Consider the following 13,993-nt stretch of genomic DNA (forward strand, 5'->3'; position numbering starts at 1 on the left):
GAGCTCGGGTCAATCTCATTAATTATGTTCGATAGAGGGCTCCGGTGATTGTTTCGCTCGGATTAAGCAACTCATAATACACTACACACAGCTGATCTAACCAAATACACAGCATGAGTTTTTTTCGTTAATATTCGGTTTTGCTGTTGATGTTGACGCATGGCTTGGTAATCACCATGATTTTCTTCTTTTTGGATTATCAAAATGTATCCATTTCTCGTCACCAGTGATGATACGATCTAAAAAACCCTTTTTTTTGTGACTAGCTAGCAGCATTTTACTCATGCATAATCGGCGTTCAACATCTCTCGGCTTTAATTCGTATGGAACCCAATTACCTTTTTTATGAATCATTCCTAACAATTTTAAACGATGTGAGACTGTTTGCTGAGTGACTTCTAAGGTAACTGCGATTTCCTTTTGTGTTTGAAACAAATCTTTCTCTAATAATTCCACCAATTTGCATCTTCGTAAATTTCTGGACTTCCACTGCGATCTTTGTCTTTACGTCGAAATCACCGTTTTTAAACTTTTGAAACCACTCACGACACGTTCTCTCACTCAAAGCAGTCTCACCATATGCTTCTACGAGCAATCGATGCGCCTCAGAAGCAGATTTTTTTATATTAAAGAAGTAAACTAATATTTCCCGCAAATGACGCTTATTCGGCTCAAATTTGGACAATTTCAACAAAAAAAATTATATTTTACCAATATGAAATCAATAATATTAATAGGGTATGTTGTTTTTAAACGTCCAAACTAATTTTTAAGCAGGATATCATCTGCGAAAGTTAACGGAAACTCCGCGCCGCGCTATCTACATTAAAACGGCGGAAACTTATTTGTACATTTAATAACTTAATCTTTGTGTATGCGACGTATACTTCTTCTTCTTCTTCTTCATTCTTTAGTTTAGGCAAATTGCCTGTTACGTAACGACGTTTTTCTGCCTATTGCACTGTTAAATTGTCGCACCATCGTTTTCGTGGGCGCCCCGTGCTTCTGCGGCCAACCGGTGACTTATCCCGTGCAATTCTGACAATTCTTCCGTTGTCCATTCTGTTGATATGTTCGTTCCATTCTTTTTTCCTTTTTAGTATCCATTCGTTAATGTTTTCCACTTTGCATGTTCTTCTTATATCTTCACTTCTCTCTCGATCCAGTAGTGTTTTTCAAGCTATTCTGCGAAGAACTCTCATTTCGGTTGTCTCTAGTAACTGTTTCGTTTTCGCCGTGTCTGGTCGAGTTTCTGCGGTATGTGACAAATAGGTCTTACATTGCCTTGTGATTCTTGCTTTGGTCTCTATGTCCATGTTTTTGTTTCGCCATATTGTGTCATTCAAACAGCCCGCTATTCTGAATGCCTTCATTGTCTGTTCTCTTACCTCTGCTTCAACATCACCATATCCTGAGATTTCTATTCCTAGTACTTAAATCTCATTTCCTGCTGAATAACCTTCCCTTCAATTTCCAGTTTGCATCTTAACGGTTCTTTGATGTTGTCATGCATTTAGTTTTCTGGGCCGATATTTTCATGTTGAATAATTTAGCTATGCAGTTAAATCGGTGTAGTAGACGTTGTAGATCATCCTCATTTTCGGCCACTAATACAGCGTCATCAGCATAGCATAGGATGGTTATTTCTTCGCTGCCCATTTTATATCCTTTTAGCAGTCTTACGTTTCTTATTATTTCGTCCATAATGATGTTAAAAAGCAGGGGACTTAGGGAATCCCCTTGTCGGACACCACGACCTGCATTAATCGGTTCAGTCAAGGCGCCATTTATCTTTGCTTGGATCTTATTGTTTCTATAGATGTCCTCTATGGTCTTGATAAGATTATTCGGAATTTGCCGGTTATAGAAGAGGTGTATAACATCCTTTAACTGCACTCGGTCCAATGCCTTTTCCAAATCAATGAAACACATACATGCTGGTCTGTTGTATTCAATTGATTTTTCTGTTATCTGTCTTATGATGAAAACCGCGTCTGTGCACGATCTGCCTGATCTGAATCGATGTTGTTCGTCTTCTAGATTCGTTAAGCTGTTAATTTTATTCGTTATAATCTTTGTTGTTAGTTTTAAAGAAGTGTTTAAAAGATTTATTCCCCTGTAGTTTGTAGGCATCTTTTTGTCTCCTTTTTTAAACATAACTATAGTTGTACTATTTCGCCATTCGTCAGGTATTTTGTGTTGGCATTGTATTTTTTGATTAGGAATGTTAATTGTTGTGTGAGACGTTGGCCACCATATTTTAGTAACTCGTTTGGGATGCCATCTTGCCCTGTGCTCTTCCTATTCTTTAGTCTTCGAATAGCTTTTCTACATCACTGGACTCAATTTGTATGTCGCTTTTAGTTATTATTTCTGGCGTATTTAGTTCCGTTTGAGGTTCTTCTGATTTATAGTGTTATGTTAGTAGTTAATCCATTTTCTTTGTGATCTGTTTGTTTCGATCATTTCATTGACCTCCTTTCTTTGATTTCTAATAAATCGCCAGATTTGTTTTTGAGTCCATAGAAGTCACTCTCCATTCTTTTCGAAAAAATCTCCCAATAATGTTGCTTTGTTTGCCTTACTAATGTCGCTGTTTGATTACGGATTCGTCTATACGTTTCGTATGATTCAGGTGTTCTTAATGTCCTATAGTTAAGGTATGCTATTTTCTTTTTTTTGCATATTTCCTTAATCTCTGGGCGGAACCAAGGAGTTTTATCATTCTAGCCCGGTTTTTTACAGTTCGTTTCCCAGGGCTTCATATGAAGCTTCTAAAATGTTGGTTCTTAGTTTCTTCCAGGCTATGTTTATATTATCTTCTTCTTTTAGGATTTTTTCGATTTTTTCTTTTTACCTGTTCTCGTATAGTTGTTTGGTTGGTAAGTTCCATAGTTACTCGATTTTTATTTTCAATTCTTGAGTTGCTCGGGCAAGATTTCTTTGGGGTTTATACTTCATTCTTATCTTTGCTAATAGCAGGCTATGATCGCTTCCTACATTCGCGGAATTTAACGTCCTGATATCTAATATTTGGTTTGGTTGGACGTATCTGTTGGTAACAATATAATCAATTGTAGACCTGAAGCCTCTGGTGTTGCTGTATGTAAATTTATAGTGTTCCTTATGATTGTAAAATGTATTAATAATCCTTAGCTCGTTAAATGTGCATAACTGTGTCATTAGTTCTCCATTGTCATTTAACACGTTTTCGTTGAACCTTTGTTTTATTCCAGGTATTATTTCGTTTCCGATGCGGGCGTTAAAATCTCCAAGGATTATCATTTGTTGGTTACTTGGTAATGATCCGACTAAATTTTTAGTTGGTCGTAGAAGGCTTCTCTTTCTTCTTTTGTTTTATTATCTTCGGGTGCATAAATTGACACTATATTTAATTTTTGATTTTCCGCTTCCATTTTTAAAACCAAGATTCGTTAAGATACGTAGTTACATTCTTGTATGTTATTTTGATACTTCTTAGACACTGCGATGGCTACCCCTTCCTTTGCCCTGATTTGTTTTTCGACTCCACTATAGATCACTAAGTAGTCGTCGTACTGTATTTGTCCTTTGCCTTTCTTTTTGGTTTCTTGTAAGGCGCATATATCGATGTTATTATCTTTCAGTTCTTTCAGGGTTTCTTGATCTTTATTATTAAATGATTTGATGTTCCAGGTAGCCAGACGCATTATGTGTTCTTTTTTCCAATTCGTTGTCCTTTTCTTCGTCCTTTTCCTTGCATGTGTCGTCATCTGTAGATCAGTCCTATTCCGAGGCAGAGTGTCGGTTCTATGAGCCATAATCTTTTTTTTACGTTGGGTAGGGAGCTAACCTGATCCAACAACCTTCCTCCTTTTCCCGGGCTTAGGACCGGCAACATGATCGCGTATCTGCGATCATGCAGGCGGAGTTGACGTATACTTAACGTACGTTATACTATACCGCAGCGTATATTTGAGTACTAGTAATCTCTCGAAAACACTATATAAACACGTCTGTACTTATTAGCGATTGATTGAAGAATGATATGTAATAAATTTTTAAAAATTTATTCCATTAAGACTATCTGCATATAGTTTTTGTATTTTTAAAAATGCATTTAAATATAAGCTTATTAACATACTAAATAAAACCAACCTAAGCGATCAGAGGGAATATATTTCCATGCAGCTGGGATGAGTTCTAAGTTTTGTAATTTATCTTCGTATCTAATGAAAAATAGCTCGTCAACCGCTTTTATTATAGAGAAATTTGATACTTACCCAATAGTGTAGAAGAGGTTTTTCAGATAACAAGATCAGAAGCGTGATCATTATACAGCTGACTGAATAAAAAAATTTGTTTTATCGTTCGTTTTAAATATGCTTGTTTTAATAATATAAGTATTTTATATTTACTTACTACTGCTATAGCATCAGCTGTGGTGATTTTATTAGGAGTACTAATAAGTATCTGCTGTTTTAAGATAGATGGCATAGCACAAGGCTTACGTTAGAATTTGCAGATGATAACAAGCTTAAAAATTTGGTTGCTCATTCGAGAGCAACATAACCTTATCATATTATTAACTTCGTATTAGCATAATATATTTTTTGAAGTTATACTTCTTTTGGCGTGTTTAGGAAAATGTGATGTGAGTACTTTGTTTCCGAGCAGATGGAAAAATTGACACTACGATGTTTGTCAATGTTTGCGATGCGCGGAAAAGAAATTTTAAATTTACGGCATGAAGTCGTCTTGTCCCTTCTTCTTCCTTTTTTTTTTCTCAAGCGGGTCACCCATTCAAGTATTAACCGTTTTTAGCGCTGCTTGACTTAAATGATCGAGCGGAAAGTAGTTCTATCACTGTGCTATGACCGTTAACGTATAAAGTAATTCGATATATATCCCTTAATTTAGGGTGGACTGATATCTATATTTTGATATTTTTTTTGTATACTTCTTTACATATATAATATATCGATCGATTGAAAATATGTTTACTTTCTTTTTTTGGTAATTAAATAAATAATAATCATTAGTAGCTTATCTTCTCATACTTCCAATCCTCCCCCTTCTTACATGGTTACGCTATATATGCAAAGAAATATTTTTTAATTAATTTACCGCGTTAGTCAAAATCGTTGGTACATACAACTGACATATAAGTCAGCTGTTGTAAAAGAGAGGGGGATAGATAAAAGTTGCGAGATCAGTCGCGAGCGTTTACTTGAGCAATAGGGACGATACGGTTTATAACGAACACTAAATGTCGTTTCTTCTCGTTACAGGTAAGAAATGTAAATATTAGTCACATAAGTTTTTAAATAAAAGTTTAAATCTTCTCGTTACAGAAACACAATTTTGTTTTTAACTGTATTCTACCTACACCATAAATAGTTCTATAAAACGACATTTTTGTCCGTTAAAATTCAAAAAAAAACTAAAAAATGAGAAATACGCTTCGAATTTATCATGAAAGCAGCTACAGACAAGAAATCGAACGCGCTATTAGTGACTTCCATTAGAACAACAGACGGCGAAACTTTTGACCTGCCAGAATAATTGCAGGATTTGAACTTACACACGGAATTAATGAAGACCGATACTTTAAGGAAAGTTAAAAACATAAACTTAAAAGGAATCAGAAGAGAAACGCTTGGATTACATTGAACTCTGAGTTGCGGGCTGAATACATTGATGAAAGGGGTAATATCCAGTTCGGGAAAATTTTATTAGAAGAAAGATAGAAAAACCTAAGGCTAATAATACAAACGGCTATCAAAATAGATTTAAAACAAATTTTAACTAGTATTTCCCTAACAACGACTGAACAGAAGAGGACAATTAAATCATCTTCAGAAAGATTTATTCTGGAAAAATTCACCAACAAAAATAGCAACGTTACTCGATGGATAGATCTATTCGAAAGAGAGTGCGAACGCTTAGATGTGCAACTAGATGAAGCAAAATAGAAATTCTGAGATTTTTTTTAGAAAGTTCTTGCTCTTACTTGTACAGTTCGATGTTAATGAAAAACTCCATAAATTCGAGTTGGGCAGATTGGAAAAAAGATTTCGTTGATACTTACTCAGATAAGGGATGGTCAACAGCAAAATATGCTATAAATTTTAAGTATATAAGTGGCTTATTACTGGACTATGCATTGAAAAAGGAAAAAATAATTCTGGAAGTGGATAAAAATATGAATGAGGAAATAATGGTATTATTGATCGCCACTGTTCTGCCCGACTACATAACGGATAAAATCGACCGAAACAAAATCAAAGTAACGAAAGATCTTATCAACATGATCAAAAGCCTGGAATACTTGGTAGAAAAAAAACTTCAGTGAGAAAAAAAATCCACCCCAAACTTATAAAAATAAAGTAGAAAAAAAATCCCTGTAAAGTATGCGAGTTAATGGGAAAAAAAATAGACACCACCCCGAAAGCGTTTGCTGGTTCAGAAAAAAACGTATAAAGAGGAAGAAAAAAATCCAATAAAATTAGTTAATACTCACAACTAGAAGTTGAACTACAAAATGAAGAGCCAAAAAACTAGTATTGTTGCCATTGATAAAAGTAAAGGTATTAGTGGACAATAAAATGGAGGTTGATTGAATTTATGACTCTGGTGCGAATGTTTCGTTAATCAGTTCAAAGTTGTTAAAAATCAAAAATAGAAAACCCAATGAGTACAAAAAATACAAGATTAAAACGATTAATGGCGTGAGAAGAGCTATTGGCTTATCACTTTAAGTATAAAAATTTTAAATATAGAAAAGAGAATGAATGTTTACATAGTAAACGAAGAAAAGTTCGACAATGAATTTCTTATCGGAATCGATTGCATCAAAGAATTCCGTTTAATGCAAGATGAAAACTTAACAGTCAGTCAAAGGGAGGAAAAAAAACCAAAAAAAGAGCGAAGAACACAAAAGTAATAGTATGATTGATAAAAACTTAAGGAATGAAAGCGTAGAAGAGAAAATTTGGTTAATTTCAACGAGAATGTCAAAGAAGAAGACTTTAAGGTTTATATTAATCATCTAAACAATGAAGAAAAACTTATAATAGAAGAACTAATAAATAAAAATACTTCAATTTTTGCTAAAGATAAATACGATATAGGCACAGTGAAAAACTATAAAGCACAAATCGATTAAAGACAGAGAAATATTGCAGTAAGAGACCATATCGATGCACAGTAGAAGACAAGAAGGAAATTGAATCACAAGTAGCAAAATTATTAAATGAAACATTTATAGAGGAGTCCGTTCGCCGCGCCAGTTACTCTAGCATTCAAAAAAGAAGAAAATAGGAAATCGAGATTATGCATTGGCTTCAGGGACTTAAACAAAATCGTTGTTCCACAATCACAACAATTCCCTTTGATTGAAGACCTTGTGATAAAAACAAGAAACTGTAAATATATTTCGACGCTAGACATAAACTCGGCATTCTGATCCATTCCTTTACGAGTGTCAGACAGAAACAAAACGGCATTCGTTACACAAGAAGGTCACTTCCAGTGGACTTGTTTACCATTTGGACTTAAGACCTCACCAGCGATATTTCAAAGGATAGTGAGTAACATAATCAGAAAAAACAATCTTGCAGAGTTTACCGTCTGTTATATAGACGACTTACTAATATTTCCCAAATCATTCAACGAACATATGAATCACGTGAGGCGGCTTTTTCAAGCCATAAAGAAGGAGGGATTCAGATTGAAATTCGCGAAATGTGCTTTTGCAAGAGACTCGGTGAAATACTTGGGCCATATTATACAAAACATTCGGTCAAACCTCGAAACGACAATCTAATTGCGATAAGAAAATTTCCAATGACAACTACAAAAAAGAATGTAAGAGAGTTCCTAGGCAAAATAAGTTTTTATCATAGGTATGTACCAAACATAGCTATTAAGTTGCACCCGCTACACAATTTATTGCGGAAAGACCAAGAGTTAAAATGGACCAAAGAATGCCAGAAATCTTTCGGTGAGATGATATGAATACTATGCTCACAGCCAGTTTTTACAATTTTTGACCCAAAACTGCCAATACGGATCCATACAGATGCCAGCTTTCTAGGACTTGGGCAATATTGAAACAAATTCAAGAAATGGAGAGGAAAAACCCGTTGGATATTTTTCAAAAAAATTAAATACAGCACAGAAAAAGAAAAAAGAAACGATCTTAGAATGCTTAGCAATAAAAGGATGCTTACAGTATTAGCAGCACCTACTACTGGGCAGAAAATTCAAGGTAATTTCAGATCACAAGCCATTAGAAAATCTAAATATAAATCTCGAACGGATGAGGACTTGGGAGATTTAACAAACTATTTATCTCAGTACGATATTTAAATTGAATACTCTCCAGGAAAATATAACCAAGAGGCGATTGTCTTAGTAGGAATCCAGTACTGAACTCAGACGAAGATTTTAGAGAACAACTAAAAACTGTAAATATGATAAAATTGGAAACTATTGTCGAAGAACAAAAGAAGAACAATAAAATAAAAACAAGGAAAGTTAAATTGATAGCCAAAAATAACATTTATTATAAATAAATGAATAACAAAGAGAAAATTTTCTTGTCAAAAGAATTCAGCTTTACGATTTTTAAAGATATCCATGAGAATTTAGGTCATATAGGCATAAGACAGATGCATCAAAATATCAGTCATATTATACAGCCGAAAATTTGACAGAAATATAAAAAAATTCGTAGAGATTTTCTGACATGCATCAAAAATAAAACAAGAGAACAACAAAAATACGGCTTAATGTCACAATTAGGCCCGGCGACAGAACCACATCAGATTATGTCAATAGACACCATAGGAGGGTATGGTGGATCACGCTCAACAAAGAGATACCTACACCTCTTAGTCGACCATTTCACACGATATGCCTACATACGAACGTATAAATTTCTGAGTGCACCCGATTTTATTAAATTGGTAGATATGGTCGCAGAAACGGAAGAAATTGGAAGCATTATAGCTGATCAATATCCCGGGATAGATTCAAAAGAGTTCCGAGAGTACCTAGAAGAAAAAAATATACCTATCATCTTTACAAGTGTTGATTCCCCGTTCTTAAATGGTCTGAACGAGAGATTGAATCAGACACTCGTCAACAGGATCAGATGCAAAATTAATGAAAACAAGAAGAAAATAGCTTGGACAACGGTAGCACAAGAATGTGTAAAGAATTACAACGACACGAACTAAAGAATTAAGAATAACAATCACTGGGGAAGATTGGGCAAAAAATAAAATAACAGCGTTGGAAAACTCGAAAAAATCCTATGAGTATAATAGGAATTTCTATGATAAAAATAGAAAACAGCTGACGTCTTCGGCAGACGATTTGGTATACGTGGAGAACGGAAACAAGTTAAATAGGAAAAGACTGGATGAATTGAGAAGTTAACTTTATGAAATTTTGAAAAAATTTTCGAACTCAATATTTGAAATTTACATGGGACGGAAAAGACAAAGGTCAAATTTTTTTCATGTGTCAAAATTAATTCCAGCAATAACATGAAATTAATAAAAAAAGAGGGTTTTTGTTAATTGCTGATTTTTTTATAAGATACTTATATTATCTGTACATTATTCATAAGAAAATGTAAACATTTTCTCCTTCGGGAGGGAAGATGTAAAGAAATATTCTTTAATTAATTTAACGCGTTAGTTAAAATCGTCAGTACATAAAATTGATATATAAGTCAGCTTTTGTAAAAGAGATGGGGATAAATAAGAGTTGCGAGATCAGTCGCGAGCTTTTACTTGAGCAGTAGGGACAATATGGTTTATAACGAACACTGAATGTCGTTTCTTCTCGGTACAGGTAAGAAATGTAAATATTAGTCACATAAGTTTGTAAATAAAAGTTTAAATCTTTTTGTTACAGAAACACAATTTTGTATTTAACTGTATTCTACTTACACCATAAATAGTCTTATATATATATATAAGATTAAATAATTAAATAAATGTATAAAAATAAAATAATAGAAGAAAAATAAGCACCTTACATTAGTAAATATTATCGATCATTAAGCAGGAAGGGGAGACCAGGTTTCTGTATCAACTACTTTCTATGTAAAAAGAATATTAATAATAATAATAGTAATAATAATAAAAAAATAATAACATTAATTACAAAATAAACACGGAAAATTAAAATGTGTTACGAGTACAAATTATTTACTGCAGTTTTAGAGAAATCTCATTGTACGAGGCTAACGTTAGAATTTGCACATGATAACCGGCTTGAAAATTGGGTTATTTATTCAAGAACAACATAACCCTATCATATTATTAACTTCGTATTAGCATCATATTTTTTTTTATCCCAAAATGTCTAAACTTTAGCCAAATAAGCGTCATTTGCGGGAGCTTTAAATTTACATCTTTAATTTAAAAAAATCTGCAGCTGAGGAGCCCCGACTGCTCGTAGAAGCATATAATAAGGCTGCCTTGAGTGAGAGAACATGTTATGAGTGGTTTTAAAAGTTTAAAACCTAATATGAGATATCAGGACGTTAAATTCTGCGAATGTAGGAAGCGATCATAGCCTGCTATTAGCAAAGATAAGAATGAAGTATAAACCCCAAAGAAATCTTGCCCAAGCAACTCAAGAATTGAAAATAAAAATCGAGTAACTATGGAACTTACAAACCAAACATCTATACGAGAACAGGTTAAAAGAAAAAATCGAAAAAATCCTAATAAAAGAAGAAGATAATATAAACATTGCCTGGAAGAAACTAAGAACCAACATTTTAGAAGCTTCATATGAAGCCCTGGGAACACGAACTGTAAGAAACCGGGCTAGAATGATAAAAACTCCTTGGTTCCGCCCAGAGATAAGGGAAATATGCAAAAAAAAGAAAATAGCATACCTTAACTATAGGACATTAAGAACACCTGAATCATACGAAACGTATAGACGAATCCGGAATCAAACAGCGACATTAGTAAGGCAAACAAAGCAACATTATTGGGAGATTTTTTCGAAAAGAATGGAGAGTGACTTCTATAGACTCAAAAAACAAATCTGGCGATTTATTAGAAATCAAAGACAGGAGGTCAACGAAATGGTCGGAACAAATCAGATCACAAGAGAAACCTGGATTAACTACTTAACATAACACTATAAATCAGAAGAACCTCAAACAGAACTAAATACGCCATAAATAATAACTAAAAGCGACATACAAATTGAGTCCAGTGATGTAGAAAAAGCTATTCGAAGACTAAAGAATAGGAAGAGCACAGGACAAGATGGCATCCCAAACGAGTTACTAAAATATGGTGGCCAACGTCTCACACAACAATTAACATTCCTAATTCAAAAAATACAATGCCAACACAAAATACCTGACGAATGGCGAAATAGTACAACTATAGTTATGTTTAAAAAAGGAGACAAAAAGATGCCTACAAACTACAGGGGAATAAATCTTTTAAACACTTATTTAAAACTAACAACAAAGATTATAACGAATAAAATTAACAGGTTAACGAATCTAGAAGACGAACAACATCGATTCAGATCAGGCAGATCGTGCACAGACGCGGTTTTCATCATAAGACAGATAACAGAAAAATCAATTGAATACAACAGACCAGCATGTATGTGTTTCATTGATTTGGAAAAGGCATTGGACCGAGTGCAGTTAAAGGATGTTATACACCTCTTCTATAACCGGCAAATTCCGAATAATCTTATCAAGACCATAGAGGACATCTATAGAAACAATAAGATCCAAGCAAAGGTAAATGGCGCCTTGACTGAACCGATTAATGCAGGTCGTGGTGTCCGACAAGGGGATTCCCTAAGTCCCCTGCTTTTTAACATCATTATGGACGAAATAATAAGAAACGTAAGACTGCTAAAAGGATATAAAATGGGCAGCGAAGAAATAACCATCCTATGCTATGCTGATGACGCTGTATTAGTGGCCGAAAATGTGGATGATCTACAACGTCTACTACACCGATTTAACTGCATAGCTAAATTATTCAACATGAAAATATCGGCCCAGAAAACTAAATGCATGACAACATCAAAGACACCGTTAAGATGCAAACTGGAAATTGAAGGGAAGGTTATTCAGCAGGAAATGAGATTTAAGTACTTAGGAATAGAAATCTCAGGATATGGTGATGTTGAAGCAGAGGTAAGAGAACAGACAATGAAGGCATTCAGAATAGCGGGCTGTTTGAATGACACAATATGGCGAAACAAAAACATGGACATAGAGACCAAAGCAAGAATCAACAAGGCAATGTTAAGACCTATTTGTCACATACCGCAGAAACTCGACCAGACACGGCGAAAACGAAACAGTTACTAGAGACAACCGAAATGAGAGTTCTTCGCAGAATAGCTTGAAAAACACTACTGGATCGAGAGAGAAGTGAAGATATAAGAAGAACATGCAAAGTGGAAAACATTAACGAATGGATACTAAAAAGGAAAAAAGAATGGAACGAACATATCAACAGAATGGACAACGGAAGAATTGTCAGAATTGCACGGGATAAGTCACCGGTTGGCCGCCGAAGCACGGGGCGCCCACGAAAACGATGGTGCGACAATTTAACAGTGCAATAGGCAGAAAAACGTCGCTACGTAACAGGCAATTTGCCTAAACTAAAGAATGAAGAAGAAGAAGAAGAAGTATACGTCGCATACACAAAGATTAAGTTATTAAATGTACAAATAAGTTTCCGCCGTTTTAATGTAGATAGCGCGGCGCGGAGTTTCCGTTAACTTTCGCAGATGATATCCTGCTTAAAAATTAGTTCGGACGTTTAAAAACAACATACCCTATTAATATTATTGATTTTATATTGGTAAAATATAATTTTTTTTGTTGAAATTGTCCAAATTTGAGCCGAATAAGCGTCATTTGCGGGAAATATTAGTTTACTTTTTTAATAAAAAAAAATCTGCTTCTGAGGCGCATCGATTGCTCGTAGAAGCATATGGTGAGACTGTTTTGAGTGAGAGAACGTGTCGTGAGTGGTTTCAAAAGTTTAAAAACGGTGATTTCGATGTAAAAGACAAAGATCGCAGTGGAAGTCCAAAAATTTACGAAGATGCAAAATTGGTGGAATTATTAGAGAAAGATTTGTTTCAAACACAAAAGGAAATCGCAGTTACTTTAGAAGTCACTCAGCAAACAGTCTCACATCGTTTAAAATTGTTAGGAATGATTCATAAAAAAGGTAATTGGGTTCCATACGAATTAAAGCCGAGAGATGTTGAACGCCGATTATGCATGAGTAAAATGCTGCTAGCTAGTCACAAAAAAAATGGTTTTTTACATCGAATGGTCACTGGTGATGAAAAGTATATACATTATGATAATTAAAAAAAAAGAAAATCATAGGGACTACCTGGCCACGCGTAAACATCAACAGCAAAACCGAATATTCATGGAAAAAAACTCATGCTGTGTATGTAGTGGGATCAGCTGGGTGTGGTGTATTACGAGTTGCTTAATCCAAGCGAAACAATCACTGGAACTCTCTACCGAATACAATTGATGAGATTGAGCTGAGCTCTGAAGGAAAAATTCCCACAATATTACTGCAGACACGACAAAATTATTCTTCTACGTGATAATGCTTGTCCGAATGTAGCGGTTCCGGTGAAAAACAATTTGAAAATACTTGAATGGGAAGTGCTACCCCATCTGCTGTATTCACCAGACATAGCGCTGACGGACTGTCATCTATTCCGGTCAATGGCACATGCTCTGTCGGAACAGCGGTTCACATTATAAGAAGATACAAAAAATTTGGTTGATTCGTGGATAGTCTCAAAAGATAAGGAGTTCTTAAAACATGGAATTCGAACGCTGCCTGAAAGATGGAAAAAAGAAGTTGATAGTGATGGACAATACTTCAATTAAATTTAAAATACAGTACTTTCACAATAAATATCAGTTTTCTGACAAAATACTGCGGAAACTTATTTT

This window comes from Polistes fuscatus, unplaced genomic scaffold, assembly GCF_010416935.1.
Source record: "Polistes fuscatus isolate 324 unplaced genomic scaffold, CU_Pfus_HIC Scaffold54, whole genome shotgun sequence".
In the NCBI taxonomy this organism is placed as follows: Eukaryota; Metazoa; Arthropoda; class Insecta; order Hymenoptera; family Vespidae; genus Polistes; species Polistes fuscatus.